The sequence below is a fragment of the Apaloderma vittatum genome, unplaced genomic scaffold (genome assembly GCF_000703405.1).
Source record: "Apaloderma vittatum isolate BGI_N311 unplaced genomic scaffold, ASM70340v1 scaffold3659, whole genome shotgun sequence".
Lineage (NCBI taxonomy): Eukaryota > Metazoa > Chordata > Aves > Trogoniformes > Trogonidae > Apaloderma > Apaloderma vittatum.
Genome location: NW_009736861.1, coordinates 95831 through 121415, shown reverse-complemented (window position 1 = coordinate 121415; position 25585 = coordinate 95831). Strand labels below are relative to the sequence as shown.

General features: G+C 44.0%; 1 protein-coding gene across 1 annotated transcript in view; it reads left to right on the top strand.

Moving 5' to 3' along the window:
• The window catches only part of BACH2 (BTB and CNC homology 1, basic leucine zipper transcription factor 2), a 150752-nt gene that overhangs the window by 31866 nt on the left and 93301 nt on the right, over nucleotides 1-25585 (top strand). Inside the window, 1 exon segment of the mRNA XM_009877116.1 lies at nucleotides 13509-13617. The gene's annotated coding sequence lies outside the window, so the exon portion shown is untranslated.

Here is a 25585-nt window from a genome sequence, read left to right as displayed (position 1 = left end):
AGGTTTGGGTTCCCCCCCCCCCCCCCCCAATACCATGTGAGTGTGTGAATTTCAATAAAAACAATAGTGGCTTTGCTAAATATGAAAGCCTTAACAAAAGTCACAGTGACTATCATTGCAGCACTAGAATTACAGTCATGCTCTTAAATGCTGGGAAGCCGCTGTGACACAGTGGTAGCAAGGGCACCGTGTGCCGGTTGCTGGCAGAGCTGGATGCCGAGAGAGGAGAGGAGCTTAGGAAAGCTCCCAGGCTCTTTGGAGACAGAGGCACTTGCTGGAGTGGACCAGCCCCTTCCAGGTCCAGCGCTAACCTCTGCTCCTGCTTCCCTGCCCTTGTTTTAAAACACCATGTAGAGGTCTCTCTGCAAGCACTGTCTCTGTCTGCTGAGCTTCCCTCCTTTGGCTCTTTTTCTTTTTCTGGATTTTAATCAGTCCCTTTGCCATCTCTCTTTGCTCCTGTTGGTGCATTTTTATTTTCTGTTATCTGGCTCCCTCGTCACCCTGCCACCAGCCGGCTGGTGGCCTGTCTCTCCCCCAAATCTATGCTCTCTCTCCCATGTCTTCATGCCTGGAGTTTGCCGTGCCAGTGTTAGCCCCGTGATTGCCCAAGGCTAATTTATTTGCCATAAAGGCAGATAAAATTGAGCTCAAATGAGATGTGCCTACATGCAAATGAGACTGGTCTTGTACAAGCACTGCTTGCAGGAACAGTTGCTTTTCTCCATCACGCCCAGAACACAAGCTTTGGGGTTTCTGCTTTGCCACAGGCTTGGGATTAAGAAAGATTTGGAGGTTGTGACGTGAGCAGGGTCTTTTGTAGTGTTAGTACACTGGGGTCACCTTTAGAGATGTAGCAAGCATTGCATGCTTTGGTCATGGCACTAAGGATTTCCTTACCTCCAGGGGAGCAAAGGAAAGCACATCTGTACGTGTGAGCAATGTTTTTGCTATGCCTGGGTCTTGGGCCTGTGGGCTGCAGCAGAGGTGTCCTCCCTGTGGCAGAAAGCCCCCCAGGTGCAGGATCTTCTGCGCCTGAGGTTTAACTCAGCTCTTTGCCACACCATGTTAGGGTTTTTTGGCTGAAAGCAGGGCTCAGTCATAACCTAGCATGGAAGCATCCTGATCATCCTATTTTTACAGATTTTTTTTCAAGGGAGGTCTAAATTGCACTTCACATGGTAGCTGCCCTCATCTTTCTACTGCTGCAAGCTGAGCAGTGATTGTGGTAAATTAGATCTGTGCTAGCACCAATGGATTCTGAGTTTTTTTTTCTGGAGTGAGGTGATAATTATGTTTTACTTTAAAAAAATAATAGTTGTTCGATAGAACAAGAGCTGCATTGAAGACATTTCTTTTTCAGTTCTTCACAAACAGAAATGATTCCAAGAATAACAGCCTCGTACGTGTGTATCTATATATATAAAAAGTTCTATTGCTGTTTTCCTTGTGAAGCAGAACATTGCTCTCTGTCTTGGTTGGCGTTTAAAGCTGCAGCGAGACCCCTGAATTGCCGATGACTCTATATCATTTGTGTCACTATTGATAGGGAAGAAGAATAGCTTGTAGAAAAACTATTTTTGTTACAGATGTGTAGACGTGAATTTATAGCTTCAGTCATGTTTCCAAGAGAGCATCTGTGAAAGTGAGATAGTTACAAAGCTGGATGAAAGAGCCGGCAGGAGGAGTAAAATGTGGGGAAGGGACGGCGGAGGAGGGGGTCACACCTGAAAACATCCATCGGCAGAAACGAAGCTGGGGGAGGTGCGCAGCCATTAAACTTCACCTCTCCTGACCAGCTACTGACCTCTTGTCTGCTTTTTTTGTTGTTGTTGTTTTGATTTGGCATTGCCTGGTGTATTTATTCCCACCCTTATTTACAACAGGCGTTCTGTGTAAGGCTCGGAAGTGAGCGAGCGCTTTTTCCAGCTCTCTGCTCTCCGTGCCTGCTGGAACATCTGTATGCACATGCTTTTCCTGTCTAAAGATAGTTTGAGCTAGCATGCCCAAAATACAGCTTCAGGCTTTGGTTTGTTGTTGTCTTAGTAAGCATAAAAATATGTTCTAATATTATGTCACTCTGGTTATGTGTTTCAGCAGCTGCAGTCTATCTGTGTCCAGTTTGCCGGGAACGGCCTTGCTTCCTCGGATTTGCTTTTCTGTAGCCCATGTCCTGGCTTGCTTAGGTTGGCCAAGCCTGTGCATTGCACTCGTTCTGTGAGGATGGTTGTCCTTGCCCAGCAGGATAATTCAGGCAGGGTTTTCTGCAGGATGACATGACCGCCTTTGACTGACCTCACGCATTGCCAGCAATGCCATTTGAACAGCATCCCTTCCCACCCCCACCGCTTCCCCTGCGCATTCCTGTCCCCGCAGGCCTTGCTGTGGCTGCGCAAAAAAAATTCCCTCCCCTCTTTCTCTAGTGCCATCTCCTTGTCAGATATTCCTGCCTTTGCCTCCCAGATTTCCTGTGTTGACCCCTCTCCCCTTCCCTCCCTCCAACACAGATGCTGTACGCTAATCCCCTCCGTGGACATTCGTTTTTCCTGCAGTGTGCATTGAAAAAATGGAATTTATTTATTGTGAGCCTTTACTTATTTTTGTTTATATTTTCTAATGTTTAGTTTAATGCGTTGTAGCCTGTGCTGTGTAGTCACAAGTCTTAGTCTTAACCTCCTGTCACACACTCCTGGGTGGGAAACTTGGACTGGAGCTTTGTGCAGCCTGGGGACCCAGGTAAAGGAAGGTCTGCTAAATGGCAAATTGTGCTCCAGTCGTAGTCCTCAGTCACCTGGTGACTGGAAAGCTGAAACATGCCTAAATGTTCCTGAGGAAGCCGGTGGCAAAGGTAAGGAAGAGCACGGAGTTGTCCAGGATCAGCAAAAATATTAGATGTTCAGGCATTTGTAAATGGGTATCTCAATCCACGTATTTGTGTGGAGATGTTAACTTTTGCTGAAAAGTGAAAAAAAAACGCTAGGTGCTTTTATATGTGAAGCAAAAAAAGGTGACGTGATCATGTGTGGTTGTAAAAGCTTTTATACTGCTATAAGTTTGGAAATGTTGAGTGGCAAAGTGGATAAGTTAAGTGGGTCATCTCAAGTGAGTGCCTATAAAAAAGGGCTTTGCAGCTCATTATCGGTTATTCTCTGTCTAAGGCTTGTTTTATGTAAAGGGAACTTTTGAAACTTAGAAGATTCTGATTTTTATTGGCGATATTCTTCATCTGTCCTTGGAGTGGCAAAGGCAGGCTCCTCTCTCTCCAGGAACCCAGCAGGCTTGGTCTGAAGGAAGGTGGAGGTATCACAGGTTCTCTAGCAGAGGAGACGGGTGTCCCCTGGCTGCTGCTGGCCAGTTGGAGCCAGGGGCAGGAGGAAAGAAATCATATAGCTGGCATCCTGGTTACGACTCTTAGCAGTTGCCAAGATTAGTTTAAAATAGCTCTTACTCGGAGAGCGATATTGGCAGATTTATTTTTCAGCTATTTGGACTTCATGAGGGTTGGAAACGGGAATGCCAAACAGTGCAGCTTGCTATTTTTTTGATGCTGGCTTTCACATTGTGAAGTTTTTGTCACATAAATTTCTATTTAGAGCTCTGAGCCGCATCTTTGTAAGGCGTGCTGCTGTTCCAGGACTGATATTTGCCCTTCTTTGGCATTTGGGTTATGGTCATTTCTGTTGCAGTGATGCCCAGAAGCCAAGAAGGTCAGGATCTCGCTGCGCTACGTGCTGGGTGAATGCACGGTGACAGCCTGTGCCCGGGGAGCAGGCAGCCCCGATGTGCTGGTTTCAGGTGGCTGCTGCCACCAGCTGCTCGGGAGCATCGGCTGCCTGGCCAGAGCTTACCAGGGATGGATAAAGCAGGGATAATTCAGGTGAGGCAGCCAAATATGCATTGCAGGTGCAGTTTACAGACAGGACATCAGTGCTGCCTTCTTCGCCTGAGTCAGCAGATACAAACGCACATTATATATTACAAAGCCTTATAAGCCCCAGCCTGCTCTTTGGTTTCTGCCTACACCAGTTCGAGTAGGACCGGTGTGAAAGCAAAGTATTAGAAACAGAAATATCAGTGGGCAGTCCCTCTGCCCTGTCCTTACCCGTGCTCTGTGTGCAGCATCCTTGGGTGAAGGGCAGGGAACAGTGTCCATGGATTCTAGGGAGAGATTAAGCTCTAACAGTGAAGTGCTGGGATGTTTTGCAGTTTATGTAGGCTGAGACATGTGCAGGTTGGAAAGGAAGATGGGAAAGTTGGAAAAAAAATACAAGAAAACAATTCAAAATTCTCGAATGTCGTAGAGTCATAGAATGGTTTGGATTGGAAGGGACCTGCAAGATCATCTAGTTCCAACCCTCCCACCACGGACAGGGACACCTTCCACTAGACCAGGTAGCTAATGTGTTATGATTACTCTTGGTTTTCTAGTACACTTTGAATATGTTTCAGAGCCCATTGGGTGCTATTTGTATGTTGTATGGGAGTGTGCAGGATGGTTTCTCTGGTGTGTAGTCTCAGCCATCAGCGTGATTCAGTTGTGCCTTTGCCACTTAGGACTGGTCCTTGCGAATCAGGGCAGGTAAAGCCCCGTCCCCCTCCTTCTCTCAGCAGGCAACATGTGTGCTGCTCACCGCACCACGGCGGGCACGAGCTGAAGGAAAACTTCATTACGTTTGACAGTGCCTTTTTAGCTGAATTACTGCCACAATTGGCAGGAAAGCAGTGAATCCCCCAAATTGGTTGATTGCCGAGAGAGACTTTAAACTGCAAAGACACACATGGGGGATAAAAAGAACTAAATGCTTAATTAATGGTTTTATACTTCCTGTTTCTTGGAGCATGACTATTTTTCTTTTGGCTTGTTTTGTTTACTTTAAGGTGCTGCTTGAAGCTGTACAGAAATTTGGTAGAGAAATCCGCACATCAGGGCTAAGAGGGTTCTGAATTAGGTGATCTGCTAGTTGATTACTAGCTCTTTGTGATAGGAAAATGTTTTTGGCTACCAACATAAAGAGGTCATTTGACCAATATTCTGTATCCTAATGGCAGCACCTCTGCAACCATTCAATTACTCTTGCTGCCAAGGGACTGAGATGAACCTGTTGCCTTATTTTCAGCTTCTCATGCAGAAGTTCTCTCCTGTTTTTATGGATTCCTGATAACATTTTTCGTTAGAATTCTAGTTATGAACATCAACATTTCTTTGGTGTCTCCTTCTGTTAGTTCCTTACTTCCCACATGCTGTTTTATATGCAGGTCTTTGTGAATTGCTTGAAGGAGTAAAATCCTTCGTGGTAATGGAGATGCTAATGTGCATGACAGTTGTTTTCCACCAAAAAATGGCAGCAATCGACTTGTGTTTTTTCATGTAAACTGAATTTTTCACTCAGAAAAGTTTTTGCTTAGAAAAGGTAGCCATTAATTACTTACCTATCCGTGTTTCAATATGCCAGCATCTCATTAAATAGCTCCCTTGTCTATTTCTTTCTGAGACTATAAAGCACTCTTTTTCTGCCAAACAAGCTTGATGACATCTTGATATTTCCCCAATGTTTTGAAATCCTGGTCGATTTCAGTGAATTATTGGATTTATTTGAACTTCAGATTCGAGGCTTGTAAATATGCACAGACGAAAGCTAAAAAGGTTGACAGAAAAACACTTGCAGTTGCAAGTGCCAGGTTTGGCGTAGTTATCTTTGGCAACACGAGCCTCATCAAGTCCAGGAACTCAAGTGATCGTAAACGTGTTGTGATTCCAACAGTTGTTGTGCAGTAACGGGAGTTAGTACTACCTCCACTATTGTTAGATTGGACCCTGGGGAAGTGCAAGGGCAAGTGCAAGTCTCACCCACAATGTTTCGGCACTAAGCAAGCCAAGTACTTGGAGAAGATCCTTATCTTCATTTTTCAGGTGGAGGGTGCAGTGAATTTATGGCTGAAGAGGTCTGATGCAAGTGTTTGTTGGTGGGTTCTCATCTTCCAGATGTTAGTCCAGAGCCTTGATGCAGAATGGCCGTGCTTTCACAGGTCGGTACGCTGCTTTTCTCTTTCTGAACAGCCGTGCTGCTGCTCGCAGTAGACCTGTAAAGATGAGTCCAGCCGAGCAGCGAAGCTTTAGATTACAGCATTGCTAAGGGCGATTTCAAGACTCGATTCCTGATAATTTGATGGGAAGATCTGTGAAACCTTAACCACAGTTTTATTTTAAAGAAAGGATTTGTGTAGTGACATTAGAGCTACATGCTTGTAGCCATTAAGTAAAGAGAGCAACTAGGTAGCACCTCTTTTGCTACCACCTCTGCCACTTCACTGAGTATAATGCTTTAAAGCGCTCCTACCATACCAGCATCTTCTCATGACCTTAGATGTTTGTCGACTGGCCCTGTGCAGGGCAGGATTGGATCAATAGGTGTTTAGTTCATAAGTTTCACCTACTCATCTTGTTTTCTATTAATAACTTTGCGTTTTAATCCTATAAATATATTGTGCCGTGCATCTGTGTGTTTGGGTAGCTAATCCTGTTGTGGTAGGCATCTATTTCAGGAGCAGCCTAGAGAAAGTACAGCGTATTCGAGGGCTAGCCTCTGGTATTGTCTGTAGTGGGTTATATCGCTGGTATTACTGTACCATAGGAGTTCAAAAAGGAAAGATGTTATTTGTAGTGTCAACTCATTAAAAATATTCTGTGCAGATTTTTCCAAAAGAATAAGCACACCAAGCACAGTGGGCCCCATGCCAGGGTGTGTAATAGCCTTGCACAGCATCAGTTGAAGCTCCAAACTGAATAAAAGGCAGCTTTTTGTGGGTTTGTTGAGTATTCCTTTAAAAAAAAAAAAGGTTTGTGTACAGAAGTAGCAAATTAATTCAGTTCTATCAGAAAGTAGGTCAGTGACTGACCTCCCAATAGCATGAGGCAGCAGTTTCTAGCAGAAGTGACAGCTCAGCAGCATGAACCCTGTGTGTCTCCAGGAAACTTGTTTTGACAAATGTAAACACATTATATCCTGTATTCCTCTTTCTTATTTATTTTTTTACTGCTGCATTAGAAACCACAAACTGTCACTCTCCATCCCCTTTCTTCACCCTTTCTGGTCCCCAAAGGGAAATGCCTTATAACATAGCTAATAATTTTTGCAAGGCTACGTAATGAGTAAGGCATTCCAGCAGTGTTTTTTTTTTCTTGACAGCCAAAGCTGAGCACTGTAAACCAGACTTGACTAAAATCCAAACCAAAGTCTTTCCAGTGGTGAGGGAAGTCACTGGGGAGACAGAAGCTGGATTAATTTAGGATCCTTGTGTCCTGATCTTGCTTTGCTTTGTGCTGAATGAAATTTTTGCATATACCCACATGCATCTTCAACAGTTACACTGCCAACATCGGCATCCATTTTGCTGAACAGGCAGTACTTTGAGTGCATCCTCACCGTGGCCCAGCAACTTCTGAAACTGGGATGCTTTTGTAATTTTGAGAGAAGTACCAGAGAGCTGATAAAGAGGGTGATGGCTCCTTGAACACCCCATAAAGAAAAATTACCTCAGAGGTCGTGGGGAGTATGTTCATGTTTTCATGGAGTTGTCTTTTCTCGTTAGGTATAAAAGATGAATCAATCATACATGACTAGTTAACTGCTTTCACCGGTACCTTTCCTGCAGTGATTTCTCCTGTGGAAATCACTTTGGATCAAAAGGTCAAGCAAGGTATCCACCTCCAGTGCTGCAGGTGGGACCAGTCTTTGAGAAACTCTCAAGCTCGTTCTTTCTCCTGACTTGTAACCGGGTTGCACACACAAGGTAACGCCTTATGGAATAGATCACAGAATCCCAGAATGTCAGGGATTGGAAGGGACTAGAAGTCCAACCCCCCTGCCAGAGCAGGATCACCTACAGTAGGTCACACAGGAATGCGTCCAGGTGGGTTTTGAATGTCTCCAGAGAAGGAGCCCCCACACCCTCCTGGGCAGCCTGTGCCAGTGCTCTGTCACCCTCATAGGGAAAAAGTCTTTCCTTATGTTTATATGGAACCTCCTATGCTCCAGCTTGTAGCTTGTCCCTTGTCCTGTCATTGGACGTCACTGAGAAGAGCCTGGCTCCGTCCTCCTGACACTCCCCCTTGACATATTTATAAACATGAATGAGGTCACCCCTCAGCCTCCTCTTCTCCAAGCTAAAGAGACCCAGCTCCTTCAGCCTTTCCTCATCAGGGAGATGTTCCACTCCCTTCATCATCTTTGTGGCTCTGCGCTGGACTCTCTCCAGCCGTCCTTCTTGAGCTGAGGGGCCCAGAACTGGACACAATATTCCAGATGTGGCCTCATCAGATAGAATTTCAGAATGTACAAACCAACATGATCCAATTTAAAACATTTTTTGTAAAGATCTTACAAAATTTGACATGATTTTCTTCATTTTTCTTCTAAGTTTGCTTGTTTGGAAGCATTGCACTACAGTAAAAATTGGATGACATGGTCTCATCCAGAGATAGAGATTTGATTTGGGTGGATGGGGATATATTTGTTAGAAACAAAATGCTTCTAGCTTTGGTAAAGGTTTGATTTGAGTAGACACAAGTCAAGCAAGAAATCAGATAGATTTATTTAACTAAACTGTCTATGAGAAGTTGAGGAAGAAGAAAGTCCTATTTCAATGAATTACATTTCTGTGCTAATGCTGTAGGTAATGCTGGCATTGACTGTTACGCACTGCTATGCATAATGGTGTGTGCAACAGATGTAATGCTGAAAAAGTAATGAAAAAGACATTCGTGTGTACAGTTAGAAAAAATGGTAAAGCAAAGGAGAGGGATGGCCATGTGCACGCGTGTGAGCGTGCTTGTGTGCAGGGGGCAGGCAGTTCCCAGTCTGCCTCCTGAGCGGGGCTCGCACTTCCTTTCCAAAGAAGTGGCAAAGGGGGAACACTGATGCTGGCTTTCAAGTGGTTAAACTCTTCATAGGGCCACCAAGTTTCTTCTGCTTAAAAGGGCTGGAAGCACAAGGTGTTCTTGCAGAGAAGATCTGATACCTTCTCCCACTGTTCCATGCTTACAGAGATATCGTTTCCCATTGCTCCTTATCTTGCGTAGAGGAGGGAGAGTCAGGAAGGGAATGGCTTCTCTAGCTCCTGGGCTTCACTGAGTGAAGTGGGTGCAGGTTGAGATCCTTTCAGTTCAATTTTGAGATGCAATTTGAGTCATCTCAGTTCCTTCTTAAGGCTTAAGAACCATTTTTGAAGCACCGCACACACACCCCCTCCAAGTGGAAAGTTGCAAGGTTTCCCCCACCCCCAGATGCTCGCAGGAGGTCCTGCCAGACTGCCCAGATAAGCTGCTTCCCTGTTTGTTGGTGGGTGGCAGACCTCTGTGTAACAGATATGATGACGTGGTGACCTTTGCAGTGACGTAAAGGCAGGCGTAGAGCAGAGACAGGAAAACTGCCCACAGCATAGTCACTGGTGCCCCTTGCCTTGCGAGAGGAGAGGCCCTCTTAAACTCCAGCAGCCCTGAAGTCTTTTGGTTAGTGCCCTGTCCTCGCTGGTTGGAAGAGTGATGCCCAGGGAATAAGAAGGCTCCAACCCTCCATTTTTTAAAATTTCTGGATGGGGCTGTTTGGTTCACAAACATGTGTCCCGTGCAGGCAGTGACTACCCAGTGCGTATTCAGCATACGTATTCAATATATGTATTTACCCTTTGGGTTGCATGTGTGCATCATCAAGAGAGCAGGACAACTTCATGTATTCCCTTTTGTGTTTGACATCCTGGTGAGGGCTTGCTGGGGGAAAATATCATCTTTACGGTTTTCTTTTAATGCCCTGCAAACAGCAGTAGAAGGGAGTGCAGCTGCGAGATCGGCCAAGGCTGCTATCCCCACTCTGTGATGAAACCTGAGGGCAGAGCAGAGAGGTGTGGGGAGGCTGCAGGAGACCCTGGGTCTGCATGTCCCCAACGTTGAACCTTCCTCTGCTGGCCCCATGTTGGTTAGAGCAGGCACAAGCTTACACAAGGGACTTGTCAAGAAAGGCCCTTCTGTTTGTGGGTGTTTTCTTCACACTCATGAGTTGGATCTATCATGAAAAAACCCCCAAACAAAACAACAAAACCCATTAAAAAAACCACAACCAACCAAAAAAACCATCTAGGAATCCCAAAGTCCCACTTTTTTCATATTTTACTGTACTATTTTTGTGCAGTATTCTTCACTGGGTTAGTGCGTATGTCTTGGGCTTTTTCCATCCCGAAGTAAGAACTAAGGGAGTTTAAGTTCCTTGTGTTTCCTTTTGTACAGCAAAGAAGTAAAAATGCACAGGTGAGATTATATTTGGGCAGCTGAGATAATTTACAGTAAAATTAAGTTTTTATTAGTTTTCCTCCAAGGTGGAGGAAAATTAGTGTTACCTTTTGGGTGGTTACACAGCTGAAGTGTTTGACTTAATAGTTGAATTGTCTTTATTTCAATCTCGTTGACTCTTGGACTGAATCCAGTGAAATAATGCATTTTGTGTGATGCACTGGAAGTACTTACACATTTTTGTTACTTTGAGGGAGGGAGGTAGGAGTTGCCACTTGAGTGCTTTGCTAAACATACGGCAATCTAAGCTAATTAAGCATGGATGATATCATTCCAGTCAGCAGCACAAGATAATGTCTGTCCTGGCTGTAACGACGTGAATGTCCTTTGCTTCCATTAGGTTTATCAGAGAGTAACACGTATAATTTGTCAGAGTAACGTCTCAGACAATGAAGAAATTCTGTACAGGGTGTGTGAGGTGCGACCAAGTGAAAAGTCCGTATGAAATTCCATCCTACCTTCACATTTTGCGGGACCTCTTTTTGGTTAATGTTGTGTATTTTAAGTTTTGTGGAGAAATTACATGTATGTGTAATATACACGTAATGTATATGGGGTAGGTGGATCAGTTCTGTGAAGGTACAAGGTTGCCTCTCTTCAAGGCTTAGGAACTACTTGAAGCATCTCTTTGTACAAGTGTTGGGGGGTGGGGGTAAGAAAATGAATTCCTTGTATTGCCAAATTAATTTCCTGAGTGAATTTCTTCTGCATTCTCACACAGTGTGTGCTCTGAGAGGTGGTGGCGCTTAGGGAGAGGTGGTGGAGCCCTGGAAGTCCTGGTCCCTGCTGCACTGAGAGTGCTTGTTTTGCAGTACTGTGCTTTCCTGCCCTAGACTATTGCTGGTATTTTGATTTCTGCCTGGGGTCGGGCCCAGCCTGACTCTGTCTCTGTCCTGTGTGGCACTCTTCCTGTCCCCTGGCAGAGAGGTTGGAACGAGGTGATCTCTTAAGATCCCTTCCAACCCAAACCATTCCATGATTCTATTCCGTGACAGTCCCTGACTTACATGGGTCTCTCTGCAGAAGTGCACAGGAACTTAAAACCTCAGAAGACAAGAAAAATAAAGATAGCTTAAAGTTATTAACACCTCAACCAAATGGATGGTTTCATTATTTCCTGCTGGTTTAGTTCTCCCCATCTTTGGCCTTGTTTCTTTACTTTGTTTTAGGCTAGTGTGGGGCTAACATTTTAGGTTAGCATTGCCACCAAAACACTGCTCCGTTCAGCTGACACCACCTTTGTGTCCATCAGTGACTTGAGGGTGTACACTAGACAAATTATTTATCTTGCCCTGAGGAAGAAGAGTAGGAGTTCAAATTAAGAGCTACCACTTTTGGACACAAGTTCTGACTTACTATCTTGAGCACACAAAAATCAATTTGGACTTTGTCTAATGAATGCTGATGCTTTTTTCTTTTTTTTTTTCCCATATAGAGCTATACGGAAGAATTGAGAAATAAATGCGTTAGCTTAAGATAACATTGTGTGACAGCTGAGAATAATTAAAACTCTTACTTGCACTTATATGGGGTTTTTTTCTTCCTTTGTACAGTAGGAGGGTGGTGTCTGCAGCTCTGAGTAGTTGATACAGGGTATTTGTCACTGGTCTGATCTTATCTGGAACAAGCATGTGCAAGGTTGTTTAGTTTACAGCATTTTATCCTCATTTTGCACAACACACAGATCTTAGTAGATGGGAAAGGATTTTTTTTCTTACTAGAGTCTTTTTGGCAATAAACACACGCCTAACTGTAAGAGAAAAAACTTTCACAACCGAGCTTGTTTTGTGAAGCCCAAACATTTGTGAAGCTTACAAACCCTCAAACTTTGCATAATGTGCCCATCCCTGGTCTCAAACATGAGGTGGCAGAAGAGGGAAGTGTTACTTTTTTTAACCAACAACTTATGACTGTGTCAACACATGACAATTTGTCAAAGCTTGCTGTAGCAGTGCTGTAAATTAATTTTTAGCATCAGTTGTGAGTGGTAAACACTTTGTGTGGTGTGAACAGCTCTTAGTACAGCGTGAGTTGTCAGCAGCTTTGTGAGCTACCCTAAAAGAAAAAAGAAAAACAAAGAAAAAAAAGTGGAGGGAAGGGTAAAACTCGTTTACTAGTACAAAATGGATCTGAGTCTGCAAAAAAATTTGACATGTGGTGGTATTTTTGTTTTCCTCCCTACCAGTCAGCTTCACCTTGAAATTTTTTTTTTCCATTAACAATAATAATCACCTGCAAAGTTGGGAAATCACAGCTCTCCATCCCACGTACCGAGTGGTGCATGCTAGCCAACAGGTTTCTTAGGCTCATGGCTAGATGAAGTAGTGTCCTCTCTTTACTCTTGGGCTTTTCATTTGCTTCTTTGCTTTAAAAGCGGAACCTGTCCTGCAAAAGTGAATGTACTTCTTTGTTGAGAAGACTGGTATCAACGACGTAAAATGCCTGGAAAAAAACCCAAAAAGATGGCAGCCCAAAGAGGAATGGTGGGGGCTGAATGCTCTCTATTTCTTGTTTGTCCCCTTGTCGTTTCTCCTTGCCTGTCCCAACTGCTGGCAGGGATAGTTCATATAATAGGAGTTGACATGATGGAAGAAAATTACTTGGTATGAGAAGCTGGGGAATATGTATTGTAGAAAACAACTTTTCAGATACAAAGCTATTCTAACCTGTCACTTTAGCAGAACAAGCAGTAATAACCTCCCAACCTAACAATGACTGTTAAGTTGAACATTAATTCGCTCGGTCGTTGAATTGCTAACATGTCTACAACTTAAAAGTGAACACCCACACAGGAGAGAAAAAAGAAGTCGGTGCCTGGAATTCCTGGCCTTGCTGAAATCACCTACATTTTTTGGCGCTAACACTGGTATTTCGTCTCGCGTTTCCTGCAAATGTTTTAAGTAGAACTAGATGAGAAAAACAGCTGCGCACATTTGTTCATTGCTTTGATACCCTCGGCACAGGGGTTTTTTTTCTCAAGCGTGGTCGCTCTCGGCTTCAGCGTCCTACCTAGGCTTTGACTGCACCTTGGAGCTTGTTCCTGTAAGCAAGCAGCACATGTGAAGCTCCTACTAACACTAGTTTTAACTTGGTTTGGGTTTTAAAAAGAAAGATGATTTTATTTGCGTGGTTGCTCACAAAGAATTTTGTTTTTTATTTCCTTTTCTAGATACGACTCTAGGTGCTGCTTGTATGAAAGAGCTGAGCCACACCATCCAGTAAACTGTCCAGAGCAGGAGCTGGCTTACTTGGGAATAGTTTCCAGGACTGTGTTGTAAGTAAGTATTGTTGAAAAAAACAGCATCAAATGGTTTCTTCAGTTTGTGGGCATTTTTTATAAGTTTTGGGTTTTTTCTTACGATTTCTTATTTTAATGTGTAGTAGACATGCATGTGGGAGCATGAGCACTCCCATGTCTGAAGCACAGAGCTAAAGCCCTTTAAAAGCTCTTTGCTGACTTGCTTTAAAACTCTCCAGCACAGTGCCTGAACACTTCTAAGAACAGGCAGCTACTTATAAGCCTAGAAAGAAATTTGGCAAAGTACCTATGCGTCTGTTTTGTTGTTCATGCTGTGGCACACGTGTTTTTTGAGTGTTCATCCCTGCCTGCATTTTCACACTTGAGCATTTTAGTTATGCTGATAGAGCTCTGCTTGGGCAAATGCTTTGTGGACATTTTCATAAACAGTGATCTGCCTAACTCACTTTGAAATAGTCCATGAATAGCTGCCCTAACTGATCCAAAAGAAGCACTGATTGGTCTCTTTGGACATGCTGTGAGTATGGCTGGGGAACCTCAGTAGACTGAATGGCGATGAATATGGTGAGCTGCATCTTTCTGTCTCCGTGAGGAGTCTGTGTCGGTGAAAAAGATCCCATTTCAGGTTACAAGCCAATTGCATTGAGCACAGCATTGAGAACATGTTTAAGCTGAAAATGAATAACATCATCCTCAAAAATTTTGAGATGTACACTAGGAAAACCTCATCATGCCGTTTATACAGTTCCTTTTGAAAGCATAATCCATTTGGGGATGTTAGTGACCTGAAATTTTATAACTTTTATTTCTTTTTATATTGCCTTCATTTTTCTGCTGCTGATAATGCAGGTTATGAGAAGTATGATATGAGAAGTATTTATGACTTAAGTGCATTTCCCTTGAAATGGACTCTGATAATACGGTCGCTTCAGAAAGCAAGGGTGGGAGAGTTAGTGAGTTAGGGCTCAAATCAGTTAAAGTGTATTATACAGGCTGCTCACACTCCTCCACAGCTTGCAAAATAGTCACTGCAGGTTATATTTCCTGTGCATAAACTAGTTTTTTAAAAAAATATGTATTTATGCTAATCTCACCGCAGAGTCCTTCAAACCTTATGGTAAAGCAATTGAGTCTATCTTTTGGAGTAGGTTTCTTGTTTGTGGGTCTTTGTTCTGTGCAGTCAGTTGACATACCTGGGTCACTCTCCGGGTAAGGTTGTGTGGAACAGAAGTCCTGGGCTCAGCTCTGCCAACAGTTACCTGCCAGGTGTGCTCCCTGGCATTTCATCCTTGCTCTGTGCCGACCAGACCCGTGGGCCACTCAGCCCGATTCTGCGTGAGTGGATGTGCGTGAGGTGAAAGAAGGACCTGTCAGGGATGGGGACACCTCAGCTATGGCAGACAGGCAGAGAACAAGTGAGGGAATTGCTTGGGAGAAATTAGGACTTAGAGAAGTCTTTAATTTTAAGAAACTTAAGAAAACTTAAGTTTTAAGAAACTTAAGAAAATTTTCTAATTAGAAATTTAGAACAAGACAAAACGCTTGTTCTTAGCATCCTGCCTGTAAGTGGTCTGTCTGCTTCTGGAAATTATGTCTGGACCTCAGCTACCATTGCTTTCATAGAATCATAGAAACATTTAGGTTGGAAAACCCCTTTAAGATTATCAAGTCCAGCTGTTAAACTAGCAATGCCTGGTCCACCACTAATCCATGTCCCTAAGCACCACATCTACACATATTTGAAATACCTCCAGGGATGGGGACTCAACCGCTTCCCTGGGCAGCCTGTTCAAGTGCCTGCAGCCCTTTCAGTGAAGACGTTTTTACCAATGTCCAATCTCAGTCTCCCCTGGCACAACTTGATGCTGTTTCCTCTTGTCCTGTTGCTCGTCACTTGGGAGAAGAGACTGACTCCCACCTTGCTACGCCACCTTTCAGGTAGTTGCAGAGAGCAATAAGGTCTCCCGTCAGCCTCCTTTTCTTCACACTGAACAACCCCAATTCCTGCAGCTGTTCACCGTTAGACTTGTTCTTCAGAGTCTTCACCAGCTCCATTGCCCTCTGGACATGCTTTGGCACCTCAGTGTCTTTTTTTTGAGGGGCTTCAGGAGCCCAAAATTGAACACAGGATTCGACATGTGGCTTCACCAGTGCCAAGTGCAGGGGGACAATGGCTGCCTTGATCCTGCTGGCCACATGTTCAGGGCAGGAGCCTGGCTCCTCCAGCGATGACAGACGCTTCTGGTTTTTTCTCACAGGGCACTGAAGCAGTTCACCTGACCCTGGGCTCTCACTGCCGTGGAGTTGTTGCCCATAAGCCTTTCAGCTGCTTCGAGGGGAACTTTCTGCTCTACTGCTGTTACTGGTGGATTTTCATCCAGTTTATGTCATGATTTTTGAATCGCTGTGCCACCAGGAGCTGTGCGTTTATTTGATTTACCCTGAGGTAGTTGCTACTCATTTGATAGAACGAGTTCACACCTGGTGCTGCGGGCTGCACGCTACTGAGACAATCTCAGTTATGCCAGTTCCTTGACAAATTCACTATTCCACCATGGCTTTCTGCCTCATGTCCTTCTAATCTAACTATATTAATCTGTTTAATGGTGCCAGAAGGCCACATACTGGCTCTCTGTGAAGCCTCAAACAGTAGATGTATGCTTTTAAATAGTTAAACAAATGTTAATGATGATTCACAAATAGTTTTCCCCCAACTACTAAGTAATATCAAACACTGAATTTTTCAATCAGTGACTGTTTTTCCAGCTGTCAAGAGGGACCAAGTATTCAATATTTTTAAGGGGTTATTTTTGCAGCTGCGCAGCTGCTTTAAGCGTAAAGGTCTTATGTTATTTTGTAGACCTTAACAGCCTTGGATACACAGTGGGCACGAGTTACTGAAAGCCTGTGGTAGAAGTGGAATGATGACAATCTTCCGATGCACCTTGGTTAGCTCTGGATAGTTTGGGCTGCATCCAGATAAGCTGAAAATAGCATATTGGGCACTTTTGAAAGTTTGTGGCTTTGCAGCATTTTCTCACAGAAGTCTGAAGTCTTTTTCTTTCTCACCATGTTAGTTATTACACAGGTGGAAATTAGCTCTTTTTTTCCTCTCAAGATCTTGAGACTTTCTGTAAGGGATTCAACCAGTGTGAATTATTTCATGAAATAACGGTTTGACTTGTTGCACCTCCTTGCAAATAGTGTAATACCACAGAATTTTGTCTTAGAAATGCATGCACCTTTCACTGGAAGTTCTTAACACGTTTTCAAATATCAATTAAACCACAGATCATGGTGATAATGGAAGAGACACTGTTCTCACTTACCATGAAGACTACCCTGGTTGCGAGCACATTGCTCACGTTTGCCCAGTGATTCATTAGCTGAGCCAGTAAAACATTCTAGGTGTTCAGATGGGGTGGCTTACTGGTAGCCGTTCTTCAGCCGATTGTTCATTTTGACATGAGGCATAGCAGCATTGGAGCATTTACTTTAGAACTTACCTTTTTTGTGCATCTCCTTTCTCTGGTTTTCCCACCAGATCTGATCTGCTGCCTCACAACGTTGCTGTTTGCATAAGCAGTTCCTGTATCTCTTTGAAGCTATGAATCAGACATCTCCTTCTAAATTTCACTGAAGTGGTTTGGAGCCATAGTTGTGAGAGCAGGGTGCACAGAGAGCTAAAGACAGCCTGATGTTCGTAGGGAAGAAAGCCAAATAATGAAGATTAAATTCTGTTTAATGTTCAGTTGTGTTCATTTTTTAAGCCAAAAAAAAAAGAAGCGGAATAAAAATCTTCCATAAAGCAGAAGTGTGAGTGAAATGAAATGTACTGGCTAGACAAATGAAAAAAAACAAACCCACACAATCATTGAAAAACCCACCAAACTTAAATTTCAGAGCCCCAGTTGAAGAGGTGATCTCTCAGCCACCCAGCTTGGACTGGGTACCCAACTGGAACTCATGGTCTGGGTTCAGTTCCCCGCCTCGGTCACAGGTTTCGTGTGTGTTCTCGGGCAACCTCCTTCATCTGCCCCATGACAGACTTCCTCATTTGTGCAGCAGAGATCATCCTCCTCTCATCTGTCAGGAGAGCGAGGCCCACTGATGCTGCTGAAAGTCATGGATGCTGCCGTGGGGAGAGCCACCCCAGGGATGAGAGCGAGAGGCATGCTCTTCCTCACAGGGGATAATCACACATCGTTACTTGCATTTCAGCATTCGAGAGTAGAAGTAGTGATTTCCAGGTCTAGAAAGGGTTGAGTTTTTTGCTTTCTGAGTCTTTCAGGCCTATATCTCGTGGAATTTGACTGCTCCAGTGCAGCAGCAGACTTTTGAAGTATTTCCTGTCTATCTAATTATGGCTTTGGGTCATTGCTGTCTGCTTGACATGGGCAACCTGTGCAAACCCAACAGGATCAAAAATGCAGCTTCTGTCATCTCCCAAGTTACATTTAAATACAGTTATGTGTAAGAAGGAAACTGAAGAATGCTTGAGCCTGGTCAGAGGGTTACCACAGGTGATCCTAGCGGTTGAGGAAGGTGGTAGGAGGGAGCAGGCTGTCACCTTCCCACCTCCTGGCAAGGTGTGCACTGGCACAGTATTACTGCACCTGCTGAGCGTGTCCAGATTGCCTGTCACTACCATTGGCCTTCGGCCCCTCCTATCCTCCACTCAGACTCTGATAGCCAAATACTCATTTAAGAGACTTTTATATGAATCTCACCTGGTGCTGATGCTAATTCTGAGTAAGGAATCAGAAATGACAAGTTGCATGACTTCTGATATGTCCTTTTCTCTCCTGTGGGTTGGTACTTAAACTTTTCTCACCTCTTACAGGAATTATTTTTCTCTGGGAAGAGGATGTGGAGCACCATACACATTTTTTTTTCTCCAAACAGTAGTAATGTTCTTCTCCAGCCACTGATGAGATCTTGAAATTACGGAGAGGTTCATATTCAGACCAGAGCCACATTTTGTTTTCTGTTTAATTCTGTTACAACAGCTCTTGCTGTTTCCTGTCCTCCCACCTTCTTACTGCCTTGCCTTTTTTTTTGGTCTTGGTTTCACAAACCTTTCTTTGACCTGACCATCACCTTTCGTTGAGCTACCAGGGTTAATCAGAGATCCTCCTCTACGGGACCTGCGTAGTCCTCCCATCCCTGACGTATTACAGTCCTCCTCCCATGGCCACAGCAGAATTTACCCTGCCTTACCTCCAGACCCATACTCACCTGATCCTCTTTCTACCACTGATGCTCTTTATCCTGGTCCTTCCAGAGCAGGTGCCCAGAGGACCAGTGGGGACACACTGTCACCAGGGTGTCAGAGTGTGCCCTGCTCTCCCAGCAGCACCAGTCAGCAGCAGTGAGCAGACCTGTGGGAGATTTGCCCAGGTAGAGGAACTCCTCCACTTAGTGACAGAGCTCCTTGAGGAGGTTGAGGTATCAGTTAGTGAGAGAGAGACTAATGGAATCACACCTTAACTTCCCTAGGACAGGCGCAATAGGGAAACAGGGCACGTAACATGGGGAATGCCCTGTCCTCTCTCTGCTCCGCTAAACACAGTGAGTCAAGGGACTCAAGGTGAATGAAGTTAAATCCGGTTGGTGACCAGTGACAAATGGGGTTCCCCAGGGCTCAGTATTAATATCTGTTTAATATCTTTATCAGTGATCTGGACGAGGGAATGAAGTGCACCCTCAGTAAATTTGCAGATGACATGGAACTGGGTGGGAGTGTTGATCTGCCTGAAGGTGAGAAGATTCTACAGAGGGTTCTGGACAGATTGGATCAGTGGCCTGCAACTGTTCAACAAGGCCAAGTGTTGGGTCCTGCCCATGTGTCACAACAACCCCATAGAACACTACAGACTTGGGGAAGAGTGGCTGGAAAGCTGCCCAGTCAAAAAGGACCTGGAAGAGCTGGCCAACAGCCCATTGGGCTGAATGCGAGCCAGCAGTGTCCACAGGTGGCCAAGAAAGCCAATGGCATCCTGGTCTGTATTAGGAATAGCGTGGGCAGCAGAACAGAAGTGATTGCCCGCTGTACCCAGTACTAGTGAGGCTGCACCTCGAACACTGTGTTCATGACAAGGACATTGAGGCGATGGAGTGTGTCCAGAGAAGGGCAACGAAGCTGGTGCAAGGACTCAAGAACAAGTCTTATGCGTAGCACCTGAGGAAACTGGGGTTGTTTAGCCTGGAGAAAAGGAGGCTGAGGGGAGACCTTATCGCTCTCTACCTGTAAGTGGATTGTAACAACTTAGACATTGATCTCTTCTTGCAAGTAACAAGTGATAGGATGAGAGGAAACAGCCTCAGGTTGCACCAGCGGAGATTTAGATTGGATATTAGGAAAAATTTCTTCACGGAAAGGGTTGTCAAGCATTGGAAGAGGCTGCCCAGGGAAGTGATTGAGTCACCATCCCTGGAAGTGCGTAGATGTGATGCTTATGGACATGGTTTAGTGGTGGATCTGGTATTGCTAGTTTAGCAATTGACTTGATTATTGAAGGTCTTTTCCATCCTAAATGATTCTGTGATTCCCTAAGAAGGTTATTCTCCATTATGACTCATGTCTGGTGGGATACAGAGAACAGAAGTGACTCTTCCTTCCCAGGTCTTCCCTCCTCTGCTTGTTCCTTACTCCCAAGTGGCAGCCAGCCTTTGTCTTGGGCAGATTGACTCTCTCATCAGGTTACTCTCCTGTTTATTTTTCCCCACCATTTCACTGCTGCACCCAGTTTTCCGTCTCTCCTCATTCCTAAAACAAGTTGGTTTGGTCTGATTCTGCTTCTGCATTTGGACCCTGGCTGACGGCAGCACACAGCAGCCTACGTTCTGAGCCCAGAGGCTGAATGAGGGTCAGACCAGAGGTCCATCAGTCCTGCCTCTGACTGCAGTCATGAGTGAACATCCATGGACAGTGCATGAGAGGGCAGAAGGCAGGTATGGGTGGCTCCAGACACTGAGGGTATGTGCTTTAGGGGCTGTGATTTAGAGCCCTCCATAAACCTTGGTGGACCTCCAGGCAGCCCCGTTAATTTTGTTTGAGTTACTGCCATTTCAAATGAATAAAAACCCCACTTCTGACTTTGAGAGATGCAGTGCAGCCCCAGGTTGACTGCTGTGACTAATCCAAACCTCTAAGTATGAGGACTTCTAGTTACAGGAAAAACGATGTCTCATGCTTTCCAGGGCTGATTAGCTAGAGTCCCCTGTTGCGAGAGAAAAGAGATGGTTTGAGACATGGTCCTGCTGACACTGGATGTCCCCCCTCTGCCTGCAATGCTTCTCCTTTTTCCCAGCTGGTAAAACTGGGAATTCAGTCCGCTTACAGCTCTAAAGGACTGGTGCCTGAAAAGAGAAGAACCGCTTAGTTGTCCTTTGCTATTTCAACCCCGTGCCCAAGCTACAAGTAATGAGTTATTGAGCTAATTTATCCTTGCACCAGAGAAGTGATTTTCCTCCTGCAAATCAGGAAGGCTATTTAACGCAGTGTAATTGACTTTAGCTGTAAGATTCAATATACTTATCTAGGATTATGATTCAATAAAATCTAATTGCGCCGAAAGCGACAGGAATTGTAGAAACATCCAGGGACTGTTTTCCGCCTTTCCCGTGGACAAGCTGAGTTGGATGTCTTCTGGTCCTTACGCTGCTGCTTGACCTGCGTGTTGGCAGGAGCGGCTTGAGGTGGCGCCATTTGGTGCGGGGAGGTGAAGCCAGGAGGCTGAAATGATGGGTAGCCTTCTTCAGTCGGTTTTACATGAGTGGCTCTGTCATTTCAGCGTGCTCTGCCGGTGTCAGGCTGAGGGAACGGGAAGTAAGCTGTGTCTGGTTTCATTATGATGGTGATGATAATAGGATCCACGAGGCATATGAGATTAAAAGCCCTGTAAGATTGCAGGCCAAATCATGCACAGAGAACAAAACCTGAAATTGCTTTAGTGCTCAAACATCCTTTTGTCTTGCCTCACCCAAGGTAGAAATAAATACGGGAAAACAAATATTTATTCAGAATTTCCTCTCAGTATTTACCAAGTAGGAAGCTGCGTTAAGCCGATCTCTACATAGAAACATTCACTGGCCATCATGCATTGGCTTTTATAACTGTGTGCTGTAACTGTGGAGAGCCTTTTAGCCCAAGGATTCATTAATGAGATTTTCATCAGCCTGATGAACAAATGGGAAAACATTAGATTTAATTGTTCACTTGCAGAGCTTCTGGGAAAAATACAGACTGTTTCAGTTGGATACAGACACTGGCACAGGTGATGAGTAATTTGGGATGGTGGCTGGACAGGCAGAGTGGCAAGTGTCCTTGTCATACACTGAGGCACAAACTTATTTATTCTTTTGATGTAAGTACACATCCCAAACCACAACCCTTGATCCAAACATGTGCTTATGTCATTAAGAGTGCTTACCTCCCACTATGCTTATTCTCTCCTTTATTTCTACCAAGTATTAATTACCCTGTTGCAAGCAGGAAAGGAAAAATGTGCTTTCAGACCAAATTAATGGATTTGGCTGGTTTTGGTACATAAGCAATAAAATATATCACATTGTTTGGTACGGCATGTGCTGTACGAGTCGTTCTCTATGTGACTGCTTATTTTTTTACCTCATTTTAAACAAATGCCAGGACTACAGAGAATAATAAAACAAGATAATCAAGGCAGAACAGGCAGGTTTTGTGATATGAGTTAAAAACAAAACCAAAAAAAACCTCTAGAAGCCATGAGAACTGGAAAGAGAGGCTCTTTCATGTGGCAAAGTTAAGCTGTGATTACAGGGTGCAGAGAACATTTTTCTTACAGGAATGAGCGGTGAGCATGGACTGTGCCGCACGTCCCTGTAAAGGGCATAGTCACAGTTTAAGAACGGAGAAGAGAGCTGCTAAGAAAATCGTTCTGTTTTCTGGTTATGCAGTCAGCATTGGTTCTGGCCTAATGCATGCTGGTTCTTACTACTGCTTTGGGTGATAGTTAACTGGGAATACGGCAATACTGATACTAAACTTCTGTTTTCAGGTGGCATGAAACCGAAGAAGAAATTAACGTATTAAAATCTCTGTACAGAAATTTTCTGTTTGAGTTGAGCTGTTGGAGAGAACTAGATCAGTTTTAAAATGCAGTCTTTGCTGCTTTAGTTAACTTTCTTTATGAGGTGATAAACCCTGGTTTGCTTTGGTTCCCATGCCTTTATGTTTTCCATTGTGGCATTCAACAGTTGGCGCAAAATTAACTGAAAAACAAATACAATTGACACTTCACATTTTGCCCTCTTAGCTTACATCAAAACACTAATATACGTTTGTGCGCGACTTGCTGTTATGCAGCGCCAGACGACAAATGGTTTGTTAGTATTGGCAATGCTCTCGTGAAGCCAAATATGGTTCTTTCACTTGCTGGCTTGAGAGTGCAAAGTGCTTTTAATTCCCATTCAGTTTTTCTCTGTTTCCTCTGTCTACCCACCCTTACACTTTGGAGTAATAAAACTTCAAAGAGTTTAGACAAGTCACAGTCAACAGCAAGTGTTATCCTGGGTGAGGCAGATAAAAGCAGTGCTAACTAAGTGCAGTCTCTTCTCAAATCTGGCCAAAATAGTGCACCTTCTCACATTTTGGGAGTGTGGCTGTCCGTTTCTCTCTCAAACAGCTGAAGTAGGTAAAAGTGTTGTTCACAGAAATATGAGATTCCCCTAAGATGTTGCAAGGTCGATGATACTCTTTGGATTCTATGCTGAACAGAGCTAAAGCTATATGCTTCTGAACATTATTTCTAAATCAGAGTTGAGGTTCTATCTTGTTTAGTATTGTCATAGGTTATTTTCGTAAGTTTAGCTCTGTAGTAGTTTCTTATTTCAAAAGAGATGTCATTGTAAAACAGGAATTCTATTTAAATCTGCTTCTGCCCCATTCGAATGAGGCAGAGTACAATATTTTGTAGATAATTCTTAGTATTAGTTTTGTGTCTAACTATCTAACACAGTAGGGAAGTAAAATCTAATGTTATTTTCAGCCAGTAAATATTTTTTTCTTTTGATGTTGTTTTTTTCATCACGTCTTCTCCCCTACATCGTGTCTTCTCCCCCACAGATTTGGATTTTGTCTGTTGTCTTGTTTTAAAATCTACCATTGTATTACTCTTATTACTCAATATTTATATGGGTCCTCTTCCATCTTTTCCAAAGTATATCAAGGTTCTCCTCCTGTCTCCATGCCTTGTTTTTAAGAATTCATAGCATGCTGTGTAATCAGTGACTTACTGATACAAGCTGAGAGTTGTGTCTCCAAACAGCGCTGCTGGTGAGCTCTCAGTCTGCAGCTCCAGGCTGGAATCACTGCCGGGCAAAACACAAAAACTGGGCATCCTCTCAGCTCCACACGTCACCTCAGCTCCACGGTACTGACGGTCTTGGTCTACAGACGGTCTCATATCACCCTTATCCTGGTAGTAGTAGCCATCCTGGGGGGTTTTTTTCCTTTTTTTCTTCAGAAAACATAACTAGAGGCACTTGCAGCCTCACTTGATCTTCCCCTGTTTAGAAGATGTGAAAATAATTAATGAATCATTTTGGGGAGGTGTGACCTGAGGGATGCAGACGCGTGGGAGTGTTGATTTGTTGAAAGCATCAGGAGGGGAATCACACCGTTATCTGAGTACCAATGTTGAAATGTGGGAAATCAGCGTGCTCTGTAGTTTCACTGAACCTTGCTTTTTCTCCTAACTCTTCCTGGAAGGTACTTAATTTTGGAAAGGTGAAGAAAGAGGGGAGAACAGCAGCTCTTAAGTTCCTAGGATTTCCTTTAGCAAAGCAATCCCACGGGGGAAGGAGGGAACTCTTCTAACAGTCTTTGCAGCATTTAATCCCAGGAAAATTTAATAAAATCAATGCTTCCACTGAGAGTTGGCAGCGTATTTTTTCCGTAACAAGACCTGGTTTTGGTTTCTTTGTAGTAAAGTCTGATTCAAACTGTACCGAGCTGACTGAGGAGAGCAAAATCTGGTTTTGACAGATGTTTCCCGTGGTCTGGCAAATACAAACATTCCTGTGAAATGACAGGTGGCTTGTTTACATAAGAAATCTATTTTCTAATAAATAATATCAAAAAAACCCCAAACAAACACAAAGCAACATTTGGATCAGTCATTCTGATCAAGGCAGTGTCAATTATTTGGCTGTAAAGGGAACTGATGACTCAACTTAGGCACAGCGCTGCGGCGGTCTCCGATTTTCGGTTTCATAACAGATTCTTTTCAGGAATGCTTTTCATTCATACCCAACATTTAAGCGTGTCTCTGGGAGCATGTATCATTTTGTGACGGGGACGCGAGAGACTGGCATCGGCGTGCCCTGAGCGGTTGTGCAGAGTTTGGGAGGCATCCCCGTACCTCGGTGGGACACCCGGGGAGAGAAAAGTCCTGTGACCCATCACATCGTGCGCCCGGGCCGTACCGGTGCACGACCTGCGTTATCAGTCACTGCATGAAATTTGTATAGAAGTTCACATCGATAAAATTGAAAAGCACTTTGAATCAGAAAGCGAAATGTTTTGATCAGATCCTCTGCTTAGTAATTCCAGCGAGTGCGCTTGTTGAAATGGGTGAGTCAGAAATGGAAATGCAAAGCATTTCTCTAACAGTGGCCGGAAATTAGCTCTGAAAACTGAAACAAAGCCCAGACCGCAGTTTTATCTATTTACTTAACAATTCTAGATCTGCGAAAATCCCTTTGTCTCTGGGAGACATTTTGATTCCTCTCTTGTAGTGCCAATGTAATCCTTAGACTAGATGATCAACCGGGTCAGGACTGTCTGATGGGTCTTAATTTTTTGGATTAATAAAAATCAGTTCTTTTTATGTGGCTTCATTGCCTGCGATGCTGCCTGATTCTGTCACAGTGTGTAGTAGATGTTGGTGGAAGTGTTGGGCAGGACGGGATGTTGCCATATTTGAGGTGGTGTAATACCGAGA